Source organism: Pleurodeles waltl, chromosome 3_1 (assembly GCF_031143425.1).
Source record: "Pleurodeles waltl isolate 20211129_DDA chromosome 3_1, aPleWal1.hap1.20221129, whole genome shotgun sequence".
Taxonomy (NCBI): Eukaryota; Metazoa; Chordata; class Amphibia; order Caudata; family Salamandridae; genus Pleurodeles; species Pleurodeles waltl.
In genome coordinates this window covers 1028997810-1029020131 of record NC_090440.1, presented here as the reverse complement: position 1 = coordinate 1029020131, position 22322 = coordinate 1028997810, and the positions used below count along the sequence as shown (strand labels likewise).

The 22322-nt window shown below is 43.5% G+C and overlaps 1 protein-coding gene across 2 annotated transcripts in view; it reads left to right on the top strand.

Moving 5' to 3' along the window:
- The window catches only part of ZNF148 (zinc finger protein 148), a 216228-nt gene that overhangs the window by 85675 nt on the left and 108231 nt on the right, over positions 1 to 22322 (top strand). The window lies entirely within an intron of this gene.

Here is a 22322-nt window from a genome sequence, read left to right as displayed (position 1 = left end):
ATGTTTCCATGTTAAGTTAATTCCTTGGGATGGCCATGGCCATTTACTGTTCCTGATACATACAAGGCTTTGCCACTGTAAGCACGCCATTGAGAGACTTGACTAAATAAATGTGTTTTATTTCATTGGTCACAATGTCAGGAGCAAACCTTTAATAGAATCAAACAAGCTATTGAGGACGCTACTGAAATGTCATATTTTAATCCAAAGCTCCATACAGAATTTGTTGCCACTAGCCCAATCGGTTTGGTGTGATTCTTGCACAGTGGACACCCAAATGCTCAAAGACATATTGTGGCATATGCAAACAAACGTTTGTCCCAAACTCAACATGCTTATTCACAACCTGAAGAAGAAAGTTGAACAGTGGTGTGGGCTTATGAACATTTTCATGTGTTCTTGCATGAAAAGCCTTTTACACTTGTGAAAGTTCATCAAGCCCTGTTGACCATCTTTGGCAGTTCAAAGGCCAAGATGCCTCCTCACATTGAACGTTGGGGTCTACAGTTAGAAGAATACAACAACACAATTATGCGTCATCCAGGAAAAGATCAAAGCCCTGCCAACTATTTCTCCGGAGTGCCTATACAGTGTCCTGGTACCCCTTCCAAGACGGCTAAAGACTACTTAAAGTTCATTGTGAGATCAAACACACCAGCTGCCATTTCGTTGGAGCAAATTGTCACTGTCATGAGTCAAGATAGTGACATGTTTAATAATGTCTTTCAGTTTTACATCAGTCTTGGAACTAGTACGCTAGACTTCTTGGCAGTGAATACCAGAAGTTCAAGAATGTCAGAGGTGAACTGTTCGTGACTCAAGAAGTAGCATTATCCTGAGGGTTTTGAGATTGTTATTCTGAAGAGTTTGCAACAACAGATAATTGAAGTGGCCCATGAAGGACATCATGGAATAGTTGCCACAAAATGAGCTCTCTGAGACAGAGTATGGTTTCCTCCCCTTGATTAAAGAGAGTTGAAGGCCTGTCATCTATGAAACTGGCTGCCCTTGAACACCTCCAAACCCCCCTTAAGCATGTCAGAATTGCCAAAGCATGTATGGGAAAGAGTTGCTGTTGACTTTTCCGGCCCTCTTGACGATAGACATCATCTGATGGTGATAGTTGACGAATACTCCTGTTTCCCATTGATAGAAGATCTCTCATCTATCACTCGAGAGAGTCATTGAGAGATTAGATGGCATCTTTGCGAGATGGGGCATTACTGTGATCTTTAAGTCGGACAATGGCACACCTTTCAACAGTCAAGAATTCAGAGACTTTCTCTGTCACCTTAATGAGAAGCATCAGAAGGGCAATCCTCTTTGTCCACATTAAAGAAAGCTGTTCAGCGTGCAACCTTGGAAAGGTTCGACCTTAAAACTGTTGTGAGTTCTACCCTGAAAACTTACAGTTTGATTCCTCACTTGACCGCAGGTGAAAGCCCTGCAACTTTGATGTACGGGAGAGCAATGACAACTAAGTTACCTCAGTGGACCAACACATGGTCAAGTACTGAGGAAGAAATCTGTATCAAAGACTTGGATCGTAAAAGGAAAATGAAGGCCTATGCAAACGAGATGACATGCAAAAGACATTGTTTTCACTAGAGAATATTGTGTGCTCATCCTTAAGCTGAGAACACATAAGTCTGATACTCCATTCGATGCTGAGCCATTGCATGTCGTAACCAGAAAAGGACACATGGTAACTGCCCAAAGTCCTGGGAAGTCCATTATGCAAGATTCCTTGCATTACCAACATGTAGCTCATCACTCGTCAGATACCAATATCAACATAGAGTGGTTCGGAAAGGACAATCCAAAAACCCCTGACTGCTGTTGCTCTTGCTTTGCCAAAGCAGATCATGGACACTCCTATTTCAGGCTCCAAGTTTCCAAAGACGTGATCGGGATTAGTGATCCACGTGCCACAAAGGCTCATGGAAGAAATGATTGTGTATATATTTGTAAAAATCAAATTGTAATTTTTTTATTTAACAGAGGAGGAGATGTAGTGTTGTGTGAGTTATTAATGACGGAACCCTTTTGGTTCCTGATGGACTCTGTGGAACTGTGATGTAAGTGTTAGAGCGTGGTGAAGTGAATGCAGGTATAGAATGTTGAGTTAGCGGTTACACTCAGACGAATAAAGATGTGTAATACCCACTTCCATGTGTGGTGTAGTCATTGGCGGGTACTCAGGCTGGTGAAGCCGCTAAAGAAGGCTCTGCACGCTGCAGTCAGATTGCTCAAGTAACTCAATAAATATGATCATGTCATCATTCACATGATTCGAGCTAGTGTATTAAAACGCCTGCTAGGGAACTTCTGCCCTCACTAGAAAAAGGTAGTTTAGTTAGATTGTCCGCCAATGCAAGTTGTTAGGCCTCGGGTTCTCTCTGTCTTAGACAACTATGGGTGGAATAAAGTGCCATCTGAGCTCTTACAAAAAAAACACATAAAAAGTTCTGAAATTATTTGCACTTGTATATTTGTTAGCATTTATCCTCTGAGGTGGTCTGTGGTAGTTTGATACCTAGACATGCTAGAGATACAACAGCATTTTTACTTTCTTGTGAAGAGGCTCTTCCCCTCGGGGTGTCCTGATTTCTGCACAGTTGGCCTCTTTGTTATACGACACACTGTAAGCTTTAAAAGATGGAAGCTTTGCTGTATGGCAGAAGACAACGTGAGAAAGGTGTCTGTGATCCCTGGTAAGCTTCATTGGGGTTCTTTAGGATAGCAAGACTGAGTCAGCCACTCCTAATCCCCAAAATATAATTTAAAAAAACTTTGTTTTACACAAAAGGCTACTCTGTAACTTGGATTTCGCATAACTGACATAGCACTGTGTTTGCATAAACCTTTGTGACTCATGGCCTCTTGTCTGTAAAAAGTTCCAAACACTGGTGTGATCTCATTTCTCATCCTTGGAAATAGTTTACATGTGTGGCATGTTAGATGCAATATAGAGTTTCCCAGTGACACTTTGTTGTGTTACATGCATTGTTGCTTCATAATAAATAGGGCATTCCTTTCACATTTATAATAATTCTAATTCTTCTGGCAACCGTTTCATTCATGTTTTTTCCTTTTCCTGACAGTTATCTGTCTTCATTTACAATGTAGCACTGCTTAGTCTGTTGGCCAGTAATGGCAATAGGGTTAAGAAGCGAAATTGAAATAACAGCTTGTTAGCAAATTCCTTTCATAGGGTTTGGCACTCCTTGAACTATTGTCATGATTAACCTGTTAAAGAGTATTGTTTTTGTGCTCATTTTGTGATAATGTACACTAAAAATGGATGGGTGGAATGCTTGAATTAATCTCAGCCACCAGTAAGAGTTTACGCACCACTCAGACAGGAAAAAGCCATGTGCAGATCAGTCTTGATCCTGCTCCAGTAGGAACAGCCCTGCCCAAAGTGTTAGACAAGGTTCTGTCTGAACAGGAACACAAGCAACCCGAGAGAGGATGTGGGCCTCTTCAGTCAGATGTAGCTTACGTCCTATGGAACAGTGAACACAAAACCCACATCTGGCGCTTAACCGTTGCTCATAGAACATCACAGTGAGATACACAGAAATGTGATGGGCGGGATGCTTGCATTAATCTCAGCCACTGATAATTATCTAGGCCACGTTTCTGTCCATCATTCTTTCGAACACCATGCCACCTCTGACAGGAACTAACCATATGCCAGTCAGCATTGATCCTGGTCCAGTAAGACTTACTCAGGCTGAACACCTCGTGGGTGGCCTTTTTTTCCAAACAATGGCCATGCTTTTCTGAGTTTGCTCAACAACCATGCAATGGTCAGGGCGACTCCACCCATGCAGCATATACTTGCAGGCAAGTCAATCTGTGGCAACTCACCAAAATAGGCAACAGGAGGTGCAGTCCGCTAAAGTCTTCGTACTTGTTGAATTCTCCCAGTGATGTACATTTCTCAGCTTTAAAAATCTGTGGTGCCAGTCTCACTTTTTTAAAGCTTTGTTTATTGATTTTCAGAGGCAGAAAATAGAACATCAGTGACCTTCGGCAGAAAGAGACAAAACAAGATGCATAGCTTAGCATTACAGTACTTGGGGAGCACAGTAGCAGTAAGCAGTGCAGATGAGTTCCCAACGGGGATTTGGAGGGCAAATGGGGAGAGAGGAGTGGGAGGGAGGTGAGCTTGGAAATTGACTAGGGTTTCCCACCATTGAAAGATAGTTACGGAGGGGTTGCCAAATGTTCTTAGGCTGTGCAGTTAAGGGCTGTAGTGATGCACATAATTTACTAGTGGTGTCACAAAAGACCACTTGGTGGTAGGGGGATGTCCGGTGCCCTAATGAAGCATTGTTTCACGCTTCGCAAGTAGTAATGCAATTGAGGTGAAAAAACGCACTGTCTTCGGGATGTCTTGTACCTATCCCAACAATGCGACTAAAGGATCATGGGTTAGAACTAGATCTATCATTTAGACTAATAGGTCGTAAACAGCCTGCCAGTAGGGGCAATATGGGTGCATGTCCATAACATGTGAGCGCAGTCTGCCTTGGGGCTGTGGCATTTGGGTCCGGCAGAGGATTTTGTGGGGTCGAGGCGCAGCAGAAAGCTCGACCTGGCATACGCTCTGCGCAAAAATTTGTAACGTAAAAGTTTGTGGCAATGATTGGGTAAGACAAGATGCGTTTGAGTGCAACAAGCCAACCACACCTTATCAGTAAGTCGGCCTCCCAGGATGCGCAGAGCCTCTCATCACGTGAGATAACGAGGGCATTGATTGCATGGTATAGTTTGGAGACAAGTCGCTGCCATTCATCGTCTGCAATCAAAGAGGTCAGAGGGGAAAAGTCACTCAGAGCCAAGGGGTAGATTGGTATGACTGCCCAAAGTGCACTCTGGATGTGTCGCATAAGAAAACAGTCCATCTGCGTGGCACGGAGAGATGGGCCTCATCAGTTATGTCTATCATGTGACCTGTAGAAAAAGCTCTCCAAAGGTGCATAGTGAGTGTTGTGCGCTGTATTAGTAGTTCAGCAGTAATGAGTAGCCAGGAGTTGGACGCTAAATGTAACATTGGTGAAGAGAGAAGATTACCCCCCAAAAGTCATAAGGGTTTCCTCCATGCCCGGCTGGTGGTGGCAAGAGGCTGAATGTCCATAGAGTCCACTGGAAGACCGGTGGGAAGGAGGGAAGCAAGGGGGAGTTGGAGCTGCCAAATCAACTTCAAGCTTCATATATGGAATTCGGGCATCGGGATAGAACCATTGGTGGGCGAACTGGCAAAGTTCCACCAAATAATATAATTACAGGTGGAGGGAGCCAAATCTGTCCCACTGTACGGCAGCATTGATGTAGCCCAGCTAATTTCGAGGGCGTCAGCCAACCCAGATAAGTTTTAGGAGAAGGCTCTGCAGTGTAGCAAAGAACCAGTTAGTAAGCGGAGTTGGTATGTTTAGAAATTAATACTAAAACGGGGCGGAATTACCATTTTTCTTATGTTGATGCAGCCAGCCATGGAAAGAGGGAGACTAATCCAGTAGTCTGCCTGCAAGGTTAACTTGTCTACGACCAAGCCGTAGGTGAGTCAGATTACTTGCTCTTTGTCCCAGTGGAGCATGGTGCCCAGATATCTGATGGGGACCGATCACCATGTCAAGTGGGATTTGTTTTGGAAAGGGGTGGTAGTATCAGTGGGAGGAAACAAGTCAGATTTTGACCAGCTATTATAGAGGCCGGGGAATGACCCAAAGCTGGTTATTTCATGGAAAACAGGCGAGGTTGTCAGAGGGATGGTGCATGAATAACCAGATGTCATCAGCATATAAGGAGAGAAGTAGTGGACCTGTTTTAAATTGCAGTCCGCGGTGCATGTTTTTTTTTCTTGGAGATGTTGTACCAGGGGATCCATTGCGATGATGAACAGGTGAAGGGGGAAGCCTTGTCTAGTGCCTGTTGTTACCGCAAAAGGAGCTGTCAGAAAGCCGTTGGCTCCAATCTGAACCTTTGGTTGGGAATAAAGTAGCATGATCGAAAAAATGAAATTATATGGCATACACTTTTAAGAAGCGTAGCATGTAAAAAATGCTATTCTAGTGCATCATATGCCTTTCAGCATCTAGGAACAGCTGGAGAGGTATCTGACATATGATTCCCCTTCAAAACGTTGCTGCCTACTGAACATTAAGGAGCAGTCTAATTGCACATATTCTCTGGGTCCATTGTTGGCTTTCTGTAAGGGAGTCAAACTTAGTTCTAGGCATTGACCACTGCTTTCTGAAAAACAATAGTCTTACTTTGCTCAGGCGGCTGATCCAGGTCTATGTTCAACCGCCGTCTGCCTGTTTAAGATTCACCTTTCTCCACTATTTAACAAGTTCCCTCTGGAAAACAAATAGTTGATAATACATATCATGCACCTTGAAAAAAATAACTTTTTTCTTTGCTCCGTAATTGCAAATGTGGCATCTCAGTAATGCAGTTGTGCTCCTTAAGATTAAAAGGTGAAAGCACGTTTAATGAACCCCAGACATAATTAAACGATTTCTAGCAAATGTAAGGCAAAGGTTAGGTTCTGTTAGGAACACAGACGCGAGGTTTATGGATACTTTCTTCTTTTTCTCCAGCAGCATTTATATCACGTAAAAAAGAACCACAAAACTACATTTCCCAAGAACTATGGGGAAGTAAAACATCAAGTCCCACTAATCGTTTGCATTCTGTCCCTTGCAAATGTGTGACTGCTTCCAGTTCCTCCTCTTTCTACGCACAAAAGATGTTATGACCTTAGTGTTTCCAGAATTACTCTATCTTTAGGCTACTTATATATATATTGTTACTGCTTGTAAAAACCTAGTCCTCCGTATATCATGCCAAACGTGTGAATATACTATGCTGTGAAAGATTGCATTAAGGTTCGTGAGCAGTGCTACTTATAACTAAACGAAGATGACAAACCTTTGTATCTTTGGACTGTCTCAAGCAAGTATTGATAAGGGAGGGTGGGAAAACTTGATGTGGAGGATTCTGAGAGGGAGAATCCTTGCCTGTATGTCCTTGATAAAACTGAAGCTTTTGTTAACATTTGCTGAAAGGTTTTTCATTTTATATCAAACTGCTGAACTAATCATGTTTTTTTTTTTTTTTTGCTCACCGTGCCACGGTTAAATCCAAAAGGGTCAAGACTGAATAGCATATAGCTGGGTCCAAACTGCGGTGTCTTAGTAATAAAAAAAAAACAGTGGAATAAACCCTGATTTATGACTGAGGGTGAATGTTTGATTTGTTCAGCATTCCGTTCATCATCTGCTCATTTTGCTATATTTCATGAGAGAGAGGGTCATCACTTGGAAAAGGACTGTCACTCGAATCATCAGTGTGGCATGCTTCATCATGGAGTCCTCATCCTGTCCAGAATGTAAATACATCCGTACGGGCTGACCCTTCACTCTGGGAGCTGTAATACCCTGTCTCCAGTTTCGTTTTCATCTAAGGGTCCTTTGGCAATGTTAACCATGATGAGAGTGTCTTAGTGCTCCTGGGTCTGTAGGCCTACAAGTTTTAGTTGATTATTTCTACCAGAATGATTCATATGGCATTCGTCAGGATCAATCAGATACCTATTGTACTCTGGTTGTGAAAAAAATGTATTTGTTGTTATTTCTTATCCATTGATTTCCTATTTTCAGCATACAAACTTTCATGCAAACATACAACCAAACTAGAATTTCCAGGTTGGTCTCTTCGATATAGGAAAACAAATGATACAAGATAGTAAATGCATATGAAGTTCCATGTGGTTGTCTCCACTGTGATCACTGTAATTCATTGCAAAAGCAAAATAAGTATGCATTGTGAAACACTTTTGATAATCCCTATTATCATTATTGCAGTCCTGCTCACAGTCATTCAGAAAAAGGCAGAGGAGGTGGTTCTGCTGTTCTCCAGTGTACAAATACATCGTGCATGGTAGAGAATGCTAGTCAAGCTTCTATTGGTAGTTCATGCAATGCACTAATTGCAGTTAATGTTTTGTCACTTTTACAGCATTCTTTGCCACAGCTTACTATTATGTGGTTATTCTGTGGCCCTGTAGTTATCTTTGGGGATGGTCCTTGTAGTTACACACTGTAAATATAGCAAAAATGGCATCATTATGATATTGTCTTCAGCAATTAGGCAAAGGGAATCATAATGCGTTGTAAACGTAAAGGATGTTTTTGCAGTCTAGTTACAGTATCATTTAAAACATCAAATGATTAATATGTTCAGCAGGTGGGGCAGTTAGTCTTGTCACATTCTGTATTCCATGAGGTGACACCTCAGTATTGTTAATGTTTAGGCTAATAGGTAACTCTTCACACATTCTATATTCAAGAAACAGTGCTGGTGTTATACAATAGGTATCCTAGAACAAAGGTAGAGAGTCACATTTGCAATATTTAAGGGGGATTGTCAGTCCTCTACTCATTTCATCAAAGAAATCCTTCAGCCATTAGCCTTTGCTTCTGCTACCCTCTACATCTTTATTAGTGCAGCCGCTTTTGTGATTTGCTTACAGGCACCTTCCACGTCACGTGATCCAGTGTTTGTGTGTGATGACATATTACATCATTGCATCACGTTGCGCCTGGGTCCAGTGTCATGTTTGTGTGCGGTGCTGCATCTCTCCATTGCCGTTACGGAGTGTTTTTTACAATCCAGTATTTCCTGAAACACTGCACCACACTCCCTGTAGACTAAGTTTAGACTCAATTGCAGTGATTATGATGGGTAGGAAAAAACTCCATGGGTGGCTGAATCCATATTCGGTATATGTATATCTATGTATGTCTCAAGGGAAATTGTGTGATGGTGCTGTATATTCATGGGGGTAGCCATCTCGCCTCAGAGACCTCAAAACTAAAGTAGAAGGGAGAACGATTAATCTCCCAATCAAGTTGTGTGTTGCAACTAAGATTATTTTGAGTGCTAATTTGTACTCAGCAACTATTATTTCTGATGAATATACCATCATAAGGAACTGCTTCACTTAGTAGATGGCCATATAAGACTACTGCTTCTTTTTATTGGATAGTCATACAAGACATCCTCTGCACTGATGTAAAACATTGCAGTGGAAGGTATTCAGTGGTCTGTCAAGATGCACTGAAGCTTGTTCAAAGCATTTCATAATTGAGGCCTATTATGTGTGGGCCCAGTCTATATATCCAGTGTTGTTCTCTCTCAAAAAGGATTTTAATGGTGTTCCAGGTAAGCTGTGCTTCTCTGTCTGCTCGATCATGATCCACTTCGAGTCCTTCTCATTATCTTCAGCGTTAATAGAATGGCTAGTCATGTGTGTGGTGTTACATTTGCAACGCAGGTTGCTATAATTTTCGCAAATTCTGTTCTTTATTTTCTTCTTGGTCATCCCTGCAAATCTCATGTTAGAGGGCCATGTGACTGTGTAAATAACATTTGATGAGTTATAGTTTGCCTGTTTAAGTAGTGTCCAATCTATTTGAAGACCCAAATTGTGTTGTTAGATGGCATACATTGCAATTCTGCCGGGAAAGTGCCTGTGATTCCTGGTTTACCCCCATAAAGTCATATGTGTTGGTTCCTTTGGTGTCTTTGTTTCTGGAAGATATGCACCAGTAGATCTCTCGGACTCCTGCCAATCTTGTGGGAAAACATCCATCTTTGAAAACAATAGTTCCTAGTATTCAAGATCCTCCATTTGTTTACAATCTTTTATTTGGACAGATATGGTTTGTAGATAGTCAGTTGTTTTCTGGTCTTTTCTTTCTTAAGGAGTGCTTTCCTATTATTGTTCCTAGCCCATTTTCTTGTCTTCCTTATAATAGCAAAAGGGTAGTCTTGTTCTCATAATTTGGTACTAAGGGTTTCAGCTTATCTGTTGAAACCCTTTGTTTAAATAATCCCTACCATAGATTTTCCCTCACTTGATGCAGATAAAACCTGTCGAATTTGAGTAGATTGTTTCTTTATGAAAATATTCTGATGTTTAGGAAAGTCCGCTCTTGTTTGCTTGTGCTGTGGGTGAATCGTAAGTATGTATTCCAAGTGTTTATCTAGGTGATAAACTGTAATGCAGTTTCCTGGACACCTTGCCATATGATAATAACGTTGTCTATGTAACACTTCTATAATCCAATCTTTGTAGCCATTATTGGTTGAAGAAAAAAATGCACTTCAACCGAAAATAATGCACATAGTGACCTGCTACCCCCGGGAGCAAAGGTACTCCTCATAAAGGTACAGTGTATTTGCAAATACAAGATTCCTTCATACTTAGTGTTTTGTGAGAGGCAGTCTAGTGCATTCCAAAATAATGTGTTGTTAGTTCAATATAGTCCCGTTGGTCCGATTATAAGATATCTTAAATAACCTGAAGGGTCTTGTCTTTTGGTAGGTTGGGATATAGGAATTCTATATCTAGTATTATCAACAAGCTTTCTTCAGGATCAAACTCAGTTTCTCTCAATATATTCAGGAAATCTTTTGTATTTTTGAGGTACGTTCCTGTTTTTTTAACTAGTGGTCTGAAGAAGTGAAAACAAAATGTGGATAATGGTGCCAAAATGTAGGCTATGCCTGACACTATTGGGGTCCTGGTGGTTGGGACCGTTTTATGGATTTTAGGTAAAACATGGAAATAGAGTATGACTGGTTCATGTGGTCTCAAAATATATGCTTAAAATTTAGTTGTACACTGGCCTTCCTCAGATTCTTCAATGATAAGCCCAGTGTCTATGCTTACAGTTGTTGTGGGCTCAGTGTCGAGTATACAGTAGTTTTTCTGATTGTCCAGGAGTCGTCTACATCATTGTTTCCCAACCTTTTGACTCCTGAGGTCTCCCACTGAATCACTACTGGAAGCCGGGGAGCCCCAAGCAATGTCTACAATTTAATTTTCGTACATTAAAACAGTAATTCACAAAAAATACATAAACAAGTACACACCAACAAATGCTCAAGTGACTAGAGATATAAATATTATTTTATATTGACAAAATATGCAAAAATTGAAAAACAACTTTAATGGGAAAGTTAGTGCTGCATCTCAGCAAATAACTTTTCAGTGTTTGGATTTATTTAAGAAACCTGAATCCTCGGGTCAGATTCTACTTTTCCAAATCAATTTTTGTTTTTATTTTTTAGGTACATAAGATCTGAGAAAGCTTTTTTTATATAATATGTGTTAATGACAGAAAGTAAAACCATAAGGGCCTCTCATCTCTCCATAGCCTCTCTGTCACATGTATTTCAGTGTTTCATAGCACCTATCATACCAGTGTAGGGTGTGGAAGCACTTTACAGGGGACTACAAGGTGTATGATTCACATGTCATCCACCCTGGTAGGCATGTTCTAAGAGTGCTTGGTATGGAGAAGCACAAACTCAGGATTCAGAACATAACACAGTGGCTAGTGTATTCCTATGCAAGCAAACCTTTTTTAGCTGCATAAGGATAATGAAAGGTTTGGGAAAAAACATAACTTTTTAATTTGTTCCATGCAGTTCTTTGTTGGTAGTTCATGGCTCACTGTGCTAGATTACGATTGTAATTTATGAACTGCACAGTAACAAAAGGATCTCTGACAAAAGCAGTAACCCATTGTGCTATGCACATAAAATACTTTTCTTTGCATGACAAACGATCTTTGCAGCAGGCATATTAACCATCTAAGATACCCTAGATGAGTCAAAACTGCCACTAGACATAACTCCCATCTCTCTCCAGTAGGTACGTTAATCACTAGAGTTATCATGACCTTTTTTTTTTTGTCGGAAAGCTTACAAGATACCTTGCAGTGCTTATAAAGCTACTGAACAATTGAACTAACAGATATAAAAACAAGCATGTGTTTCTGTAGAGGCCCCAGCTGGAGAAGTGCCTTCCTGCTGGCCCAGGCTTGTCAGGACCCTCTGGGAATGTGCCACGGACTCCTGGGCGTCTGCGGACCACAGAATGGAAACAGATGGGCTACGTTTTTTAGTGTAGTCTTTGTAGGAAAGTACACTCTTTTTGCCATGTTATACCAATTTCTGCCTGATGCCAGTGTGTTTGACTGTCACTGGGATCCTGCTAACCAGGACCCCAGTGCTTATGCTCTCTCTCTTCTAAATTTTGTCACTGCATTCTGGTAACCCAGTATTTCATCCCAAATTGGCATAGTGGTGCCCCCTTACAAGTCCCTAGTATATGGTACCTAGGTACCCAGGGAATTGGGGTTCCAGAGGATCCCTATGGGCTGCAGCATTTCTTTTGCCGCCCATAGGAGCCCATGCAAAGGCTTCTACAGGACTGCCATTACAGCCTGTGTGAAATGGTGCATGCACCATTTCGCAGCCATTTACACTGCACCAGGTTACTTATAAGTCACCCATATACCTGTCCTTCCAACCCTGAAGGCTGAGTGCAGAGTACCTGTGGGTGAGGGCACCCCTGCACTAGCAGAGGTGCCCCTACGACGTCCAGGACCATTTTCCCGGACTTAGTGAGTGCGGGGACACTACTTTACACATGTGCAATACATAGGACACTGCCTATGTACATCTTTACAATGGTAACTCTGAATATGGCCATGTTTGGTATCAAACATGTTGGAATCCTATTCCAAGGCTTTTGCAAGCATTGCTTGTATGGTTCCATGCACTCTGGGGGCTCCTTAGAGGACCCCAAGTACTGCCATTACAGCCTTCTGAGGTTTTCCAGGCAGCCCCAGCCGCTGCCACCTCACAGAGAGGTTTCTGCCCTCCGGTTGCTTGAGCAGCTCAAGCCCAGGAAGGCAGAACAAAGGATTTCCTTTGGGAGAGGGATGCTACATCCTCTTCCCTTGGAAATAGGTGTTGCGGAAATGGGAGGGGTAGCCTCCCAGGGCCTCTAGAAATGCTTTGAAGGGCACATATGGTGCCCTCCTCGCATAATCCAGTTTACACCCATTCAGGGACCTCCAGTCCCTGCTCTGGCACGATACTGGACAAAGCAAAGGGGAGGGACCACTCCCCTGTCCATCACCTCCCCAGGGGTGTTGCTCAGAGCTCCTCCAGAGGGTCCCTGGGTTTTGCCATCTTGGATTCCAAGCTGGCGGGGCACTCTGGGAGCATCTGAGTGGCCAATGCCAGTAGGTGACGTCAGACCCCTCCCCTGATAGGTGCTTACCTGTTAGCTGACCAATCTCCGTTTCAGGGCTATTTAGGGTCTCTCTCTTGGGTAGTTCTTCAGATTCGGATTGCAAGACTCCATCAGGAATACTCTGCATCCTTTACTTCATCATCTTACCCAAGAAACTGCATCTGGACCCTCCAGGAACTCTACAACTGCAACAAAGAAGCAAAGATGACTTCTGCAACATTGTATCTTCAGCTCCTGCCAGCAACCTTAACTGTTTCCCGGCCATGCATTCTCAGAGGACAGCCAGTCTTCAGCCTGCACTAGAAGAACAAAGGAATCTCCCTTGAAGTGAAGGAGTCACTTCCCTGCTTCAGCAGGCTCTCCTCTCCAGCGACGACCGGTGGCTTGGGTCCCCTCTCCTGAAGAAGTGAGTGAATCGAGCAATACGGGTGGTGGACTGAAGTGGTCCCAACGGTCCTGAAGTCCAGCTGTTCAACTTTGGAGATAAGAGCTTCCCTCCCCACGCAAGACAGTACCCCCATGCACTGCATGTTTTGCAGTTGCCAAGGCTTGTTGGCATCCTTCCACAAAGTTCTTTTGTGCACCGTGCAGCTCCGGCCCTCAGCACTCCTTCCTGCGATGCACAGCCTCCTGCATGGTTCTCCAGCGATGTGGGGTTCAGTGCTGTGGGATCTCTTTGTGTGTAGTGCTGCGTGGGCCTCCTTTTGCACCTTCTTTGTCCCTGTGCTGTGGGACTCCTGTGCATGCTGCCTGGTCTTCTAAGGGCTCTCTGAGTTGCTGAGAGCCCCCTCTGGCTCCCCTCCTGGGTAGAGGCCACCAGGTCCCTCCTGGTCTCGGGCAGTGCCATTTTCCACTATCCGCGAGCTTTGCGTGTGCCAAGGCTTGTTGGTGGAATCCAGCGCTGCAAACCAGACTGCAACCATCTATCCGGCGTGGGACATCATCTGCACCAACCAGGAACCCGCATCCATCTTCTTGGGTGCAGTACTGACTGTTCTTCTTCACTTGTGGTTCTTCTTTTGCACCTTCATCCGGGTTAGCAGGGGCTCCTGTTCTCCCTGGACTCTTCAGTGCTTCTTGGACTTGGTCCCCTTCTTCCAAAGGTCTTCAGGTCCAGGAATCCACTGTTGGTGTCTTGCAGTCTCTTCTGGTTCTTGCAAAATCTTCTATCACGTGTTCTTGTGTGTTCTAGGAAAGTTACTGTGATTTACTTCTGCTTTCCTGGGCTCTGGGGTGGGTTCTATTACTTACCTTTGGTATTTTCTAATACCCCCAGCGCCCCTCTACACACAACACTTGCCTAGGTGGGAAACAGACTTTCACATTCCACTATTTTAGTATATGGTTTGTATTCCCCCTAGGCCCATTTCTATGTATTGTGATGTTCCCTATTTGCACTGTTTTCTAACTGTTTCTACAGCTGTTTCAGCATTCTAGCGAATATACTGTGCCTATTACTTACCTCTTAAGGGCGTATAGTTTCTCAGGTATTTTTGGCATTTGTGTCACCAAAATAAAGGACCTTTATTTTTGGAACACTGAGTGTTTTCTTTCATGTGTGTGAGTACTGTGTGACTACAATGGTATTGCATGAGCTTTGCATGTCTCCTAGTTAGGCCTTGGCTGCTCATCCATACTACCCCTAGAGAGCCTGGTTTCTAAACACTGTCTACATTTCACTAATAAGGGATAACTGGACCTGGTATAAGGTGTAAGCACCTTAGGTACCCACTACAAACCAGGCCAGCATCCTACAGTCTTCTGTAGTCTGTAACAATATAGCACCTCCCTTATGGGAAGGTTTTATAATCAAATATTTGCTGTCCAGTGTGCTATTCTCATGTTGTGGAAAGTTCTTATGTTTAATGTTTCTAAGTACTTACTTTCTTAAACCGGTTCCTGTTAAAATGTTTGTACTTCTGTCTCACCAGCACTAAATGGATGGAGGGGTGAAATTGGATATTTTACGCAGGCCTGTAGTGCCCATATCATTGTCCTTTCCAGGTTCGTTTGCAAAAAAAGCTCCAAGTTCTATCCTTCTGAAAAAAATTAGTTAATTCTCATCATAATTTGAATTTGTCTAAGATAAGAGTGCGTGCAAAACTTAAGCCCTTATTGAGAAGTTTTGTGTGGTTAAAGTGAGGGTTTTGTTTAAGTTTACCGCTAAGTTGTTGTGGAACTTGTTCCCAGTGTTATCTCTTTTGTCTTGCTCCTCGTTTACATCCTCTGCGTGTTCTCTTCCTGTTGCACCTGTTCCATGTTCTTTATTTCTCTTTTTCCATGATCCCTTGCTATAAAAAGGCAGTCTTTCTGAAAAAAGGGAATCTGGGTGTCGTGTTGAGCGTATGGATTGGGCCATTGTTTTGCTTCACTAATGACCAAGTTGAAACACTCATGCACTGACAAAAATATCTTCTAAGTCTAAAGAAGACATTTATTATTTCACTTCGCAAGGTTCGTAAAAGAAGGTCAGCATGCTGACAGCACACGTTTAAAAACGGTCATACCATGAAATGAAAACATGTACAAATGATTCTCCACTGCAATATACACAGCAAATATATGTATCTATATTGTAATGCAAAGCAAATAGTGAATTAAAAAATATGCATCACCATGAGGCAAGGGCACAATTGCTTCATCTCCCTCCTATTCAGCATCAGATCGCCAGATCCCAGAAACGATCGAGGAGAGAGAGAGAGATCTATTATCCTCACTGGAAGGATGACACACCCCAGCGTCCTGGGAATGTCTGAGATCTGACTCACTCTCAGTCCCCGGTCCATCTGGTCTCGACCTCTTATACTTTGAACAAACAAGGGAGGAAAATTCTAGAACCTCCCTCTCTCTGCAGAAGTTTGTTTATTCAAAAAATGCTGATTACTTTAGGCCAGCTTTGAAAATAACACGTCTGGACTTGGCCACAATCCCAAGGTGCCACTTCAAAACAAGACTGTTCCCTTCCATCATAGTCAGGGGTGTGGAATTTATTAAAATATCTACTTGTCCACGGGACAGGTTGCTTCTCAAATCTACTTGTCCTGTAAAAAGATCTACTTGTCCCTTTGGTGCCATGTAGTGTGGCGCCAAATTATAGCAGCAATCTCATTATGTAAGAGCTCTGATAATAGCCTCTCTGAGTATGCCAGGGCTACTACCATAGTAGGGCTTGAATATTTGCAGTTTCAATCCCTACTGTAGCAATTTCCTTATTTTTCCACCTTTCTGCAGATCTGCATACTGGGGCTGGAGGAAGCAGAAAGCAATAGTTCCAGGGCTGGAATGCCTTTGAGTCTGCAAACCTACTAACCTGCATGTTTTAAAGATTTTCACCAGCTTCTCTCTAATATTTTCCCATAATAAGAAAGGGTGGACATTTACTCCTGACAATGGCAGGATTAGAACTTCTTCCAGGGTTGGGAAGAAAGTGGCTGGAGGGAAAATGAACTTGCAAATGCTCAATAGATTTTCACATGAGCAAATCTACACATGCGTATTTACCCATGCTAAAATACAGTTCACAAATATTTTATAGGGGTACGACATATACCATGGGTGCACTTTTGTGACTTTCTTTAAGAATTTGGGGCCACATGTAGGTAGGTTCAGATTTGTGACCCGCAAATTGCGAGTCGCAAATCCGAATGTAGGATGGTGTCCCTGACACCATCTGTGATTCGCAAGGGCTTCGCAAATGCACACCTCATGAATAATCATGAGGTGGGTCGCAATTTGCGACCCCCTTGCGAATGGCGGCCTCACAGGGATGGTGGCCTGCTGGAGACAGCAGACCACCATGTCTGCGACTGCTTTTCAATAAAGCAGTTTTTTGTAATGCAGCCCGTTTTCCTTAAAGGAAAACGAGATGCATTACAAAAACGAAAAATGAAACGTTTTCGTTTCATTTTTTCAGAGCAGGCAGTGGTCCCCAGGACCACTGCCTGCTCTGAAAAAATGTTTACAGTGACATTCACAATGGGGAAGGGGTCCCAGAGGGACCCCTTCCCTTTTGTGAAAGTGTTAGCACCCATTTGAAATGGGTGCAAACTGCCATTGGTTTGCGCCCGCATTCGCAAAACAATCCTACGTTGCACTGCGAGTCGCAATTAGGAAGGGAACACCCCTTCCTAATTGCGAGTCGCAAACCCGTTTTGCGATTCGGTAACCAGGTTACCGAATCGCAAAACTGTGTTTGTGCATCGCAATGTGCTTTTTGTACGTCGCAAACAGCGAAAGTCGCTGTGTGCGACATGCAAAAAGCTACCTACATGTGGGTCTTGGTCCCTAATTAGGTCTGGTGTTAACAAAGACATTTTGTTTTTATTAAACTTCTATTTCTCTCTCTTTCGGCTGGCTTTACTGTGAGTGATCGCATTCTTCTCTTCCACAAGGAGCATATTGGCACACAAAGTAGTTTTCTTCAGTGTCAGGAACTACAGTGGCAATCAGTGACGTAACGAAACTGGAGGGTGCCCCTTTGCAAAGAACATGGAGGAGCCCCTTCTCCAGACTCACTCAGGGCAGGTGCTGTGCTGAAGGGGCCCCCTGGAGGGCGGCTGCGGGGCCTTTGTTATGCCACTGGTGGCAACATGTGCTTTTAGAGTTCAAAAAAGTTTTGGGGGTTTTTTGCCAGTGTTTGTTACAATGTTGAGGGCCTGGTAGCTCCCACAACAATAAAGTGTTACAAAAGCCATGTCAAAACAAGACACGCATTGATGAAGCTAAAAGACTTATAAAAATATGTCAGATCAGTTGGCTTTGTCAGTGTTTGTTTATTTTCATGCTTCCCATAATCGTGTTGAAAATGGTTACACTGATTTTCCATTAGAAATATTTTTGGGAAATACTAGCATGCATCAAAACATTTTACTAAATGACACTTCATTTGCATATAATCGGAGAGCATTCTGGGAGCATTATACTTAGCCTCATAGCCTAAACTTTTCAAACATGTGTATACACGTTTTTTTTTGTTTTTGTACTGGAACCAACGTCAGTAGTGAAGTGTGACCTTAAAACATTTATTTACAGCACTCACCCTAATAGTGAAGGTTTTCAAATAATGAACCATAAATACAAGTTCGAACAGCATTATCTTTTGGAAACACATTACCTCAACTGCAGAGAGTTCCACTCTCTGTAAACAGGCAGCCAAAGGGTTTGTGCTGCAGGGGGTTGGGCCTACTTGTCCCAAGGACAAAGTAAACATAAAAACTTGTTGCCCTTGACCCCAAACAAGATGTCCCGGGCGTCGGGCGATAGGAATTCCACATCCCTGATAGTGCATTCTTATCAGCCTAAGCCCTTGGTGGGAAAGAACACGAAAAATAAAAACATGAGCACATTGTACAACGTGGAAAACTGCTTGCAGCTTTTACAGTGGCGGTGGCTAATGCTAAAATAAAGTTAATAGGCAAAATGAAGCTGGTGGTCACTAATGTGATAGTGTGCTGCTAGGCTAAGTGCAACAAGGAGGGGGACACATTTATTTTAGGCCATTTCTGCCCCCCCTGGGACCGGCTGAGCTAGAGGCCAAAATCCACAGGTAGGCACTGTTTTCTATGAAAAAATGTGATGTGTCCACGTTGTGTTTTGGGCCATTTCCTGTCGTGGGCGCTAGGCCTACCCACACAAGTGAGGTATCATTTTTATCGGGAGACTTGGGGGAACGCTAGGTGGAAGGAAATTTGTGGCTCCTCTCAGATTCCAGAACTTTCTGTCACTGAAATGTGAGGAAAATATGTTTTTTTAGCCAAATTTTGAGGTTTGCAAAGGATTCTGGGTAACAGAACCTGGTCAGAGCCCCACAAGTCACCCCATCTTGGATTCCCCTAGGTCTCTAGTTTCCAAAAATGCACAGGTTTGGTAGGTTTCCCTAGGTGCCGGCTGAGCTAGAGGCCAAAATCTACAGGTAGGCACTTTGCAAAAAACTGCTCTGTTTTCTGTCAAAAAATGGGATGTGCCCACTTTGTGTTTTGGGACATTTCCTGTCGCGGGTGCTAAGACTACGATATGAGGACCATACTTGACAACGGCAAAATCGCTGCCCTCATCCTCCTGGACCTCTCAGTCGCGTACAACACCATCGGCCACCACACCCTAGGCACACGCCTCAATGACTCAGGGATCCGCGACAGAGCCCTGGACTGGATCAGCTCTTTCCTCACCGGCAGAGCACAGAGTCCGCCTCTCTCCATTCCGCTCTGAAGCCACCAAAATAATCTGCGGCGTACCCCAGGGATCGTCGCTTAGCCCGACCCTCTTTAATGTCTACATGGCTTCGCTCACAAACATTGCCCGATCTCACAACCTCAACATCGTCTCATACGCGATGACACCCAGCTGATCCTCTCCCTCACCAAGGACCCTGCCATCGCCAAAACCAACCTCCACAAAGGAATGAAGGCCATCGCCGAATGTATGAAGAACAGCTGCCTGAAACTGAATTCCAACAAAACTGAGGTCCTTATCCTCGACTCCACCCCCTCCCCATGGGACGACTCCTGGTGGCCTGCCACACTGGGAACCGTACTGACACCCACCAACCACGCACGCAACCTAGGATTCATCCTAGACTCATCACTATCAATGACCCAGCAAGTTAACGCCATCTCTTCCTCCTGCTTCAACACCCTCTGCATGCTTCGGAAGATCTACGAATGGATCCCCACTGAAACCAGAAGGAAGGTCACCCAAGCTATCGTAAGCAGCAAACTGGACTACTGAAATGCCCTCTACGCAGGAACCTCGGCTAAGCTCCAGAAGAGACTGGCTCCCCGTCCACAAGAGAATCGCATTAAAACTCCTCACCCACGCTCAAAAGGCACTGCACAACCCCAGACCGGAAAACCTCAACAGACCGCTCTCCTTCAACACTCCGATCCGACAGCTTCGCTCCGCTGACTTTGCCCTCGCCACCGTTCCACGCATCTACAGAACAACTGCCGGTGGCAGATCGTTCTCCCACCTCGCCGGCAAGACGTGGAACACTCTTCCCACCCACCTGCGAGAGACACAGGACCTACTTACCTTCAGGAGACACCTCAAGACATGGCTGTTCGAGCAGTAGCAGCCTCTCCCCCCAATCATCCCCCCCCCCCTCAAATCAGCGCCTTGAGATCCTCAAGGGTGAGTAGTGTGCTTTACAAATGCTCTGCTTGATTGATTGATTACATGAAACTGTAAATTCAGATCTATAGCTTTCCGAATACTGAAATCATTCCAGTGACCCATGGTAAACACAAAACACTTTTCAAAACACACTCCAAAGGTTTTTGAAAAAATATAACTAAATTCAAAAATACAATTTACAATTTCACAGCACACCACATAAAAGTGCAGATTTGCACGGAAATGAACAAGACGGGGAACCCAAAAATAAAGGCCGGCATGACTAACAAGCACATTACCCACCTTCTCAAATGCATTAGATGGGAAAAATACAAACTCACAATATAAAGCAAAATCAAAACATACCAAATTAAGAGAAACATTTCCTCCATACACCTAGCCACAGAGAGAAACAGACAAGGACAGCCCTGCCATGTTTTCCAGATGCATGCGTAATGTGCTGCTACAGCCAGGTTTTTTACTTTGAACGCAAGGATTTGTATTCTTGTTCATTTAATAATAAAACAGGGCTAGAAGTCCCAGTGTTCAAAGGAAAAACCTGGACTGGAACAGCACATTACTCATGGACCTAGGAAACTTCAGCTATGCAAGAATTACCTCTCACAACAGAAAACAAGCTGGAAATGAGCCAGGAAGCTGCAGGGATACCAAACACTTCCTCCCACTTTCTGAAATAAAAATAGCAGTGGCGATCTGATTGGCTTAGCTTGGGTTGGACATTTTCTGTCTACAGCCTGTGCCTCTGGTCAAAGGTGCCCCATCTACTCTACATTGTTCCCTTTGCAATCTGGGACTTGTGGTAGTGTCTTACCAATCAACACTGTTACGTTCCATACCAAACAAGGAAGTAAATCAAGCACCAAAAAGCAGGCTGTGGAAACACAGCACATCACAATCTCTAGTGGGTTAATAGCATTATCCACCCCTGTATTGGAATCAAGTGCTGCATTGTACCCTAAAAACCATGCCTCTAAATATTATTTACATAGGTAGATAACATATGGTGCTCCTCCAGTCCACTGAAAACAACTTGATGGTCTACTGGGCTTTCTGCCTCTTTGTCGCCCTTGCCCAAAAAGGGGTTGATCAGCCTCAAAAAATTGACTTTCTGGCCCTGGAGTGATGGGGGTGCAAAATCAAAAATAAACATATATCCCTTGGGGGATGCAGCTGTTACCAGGGTGGCGCTCTACCCACAACCAGCAATATCCCTTATGTTCTATTGGGGTTATGTGGCAGCAGATCTGCCTCAAGGAACAACGATCTGCCATCAGATCAGGCAGCAAAATAAATATATGCCCCTTGGGGGAGAGTGAGCCTTATCCAAAGAGGGGCCCCCAGAAACAAAAACAACATGGTGGTCCAGTGGGCCATTCCTGCTGAGGAATCATGGTCCCACCGATGATCGCTTAATAGGAATGCTCAACAGAGAGACACTGGGGAATGAGAAACTTTTACCTTCCCCCAGTATGCCTCTTCCCTCCCAGTCTCTGACCAGTAAGCGGATCTTACCAGATTTAAATCTTGCTTGAAGACGCAAAATGGCTTTCTGCTCATGTCTGAGCACTTTCATGAAGTCAGTTCTCTGTACATGCACTGATGTCAAGACCTCGCCAACGAAGGAGGTGGCAGCCAATAACTACTGCTGTCATCCCCCCCCCATCAGAGCCGTGATGGTGGCGTACCTAGATTGGAGCACCAGTACTTCCCTTGAGGGTGAGTGCTAGGAAGTGCTAGACACGTCCTTAGCACCTCATATACTGTTCTAAGGGCTTTTTTAGCACTCCAGTGGTTGATGAGTTTGGCTTCGTTGTTGAAAGAGTAAAAAACAAATATGGATTATTCCGTCATATGTTTTCTTAGGGAAAAAAAAAACATAAAGAAGGAGTATGAGTGCATTTGACATCCTATATGAAAGGAGATCTACACTTGCTAAATATGTTTCCAGTTCTATATAGATAGGAACTGCCATACTGTGACCTTTTCGATTGGACTTTGTAAAGTTGTAAAATGAAAAATAAGAATTAATTTCAAAGAGCTCTGCTTTGATGGTACCGAA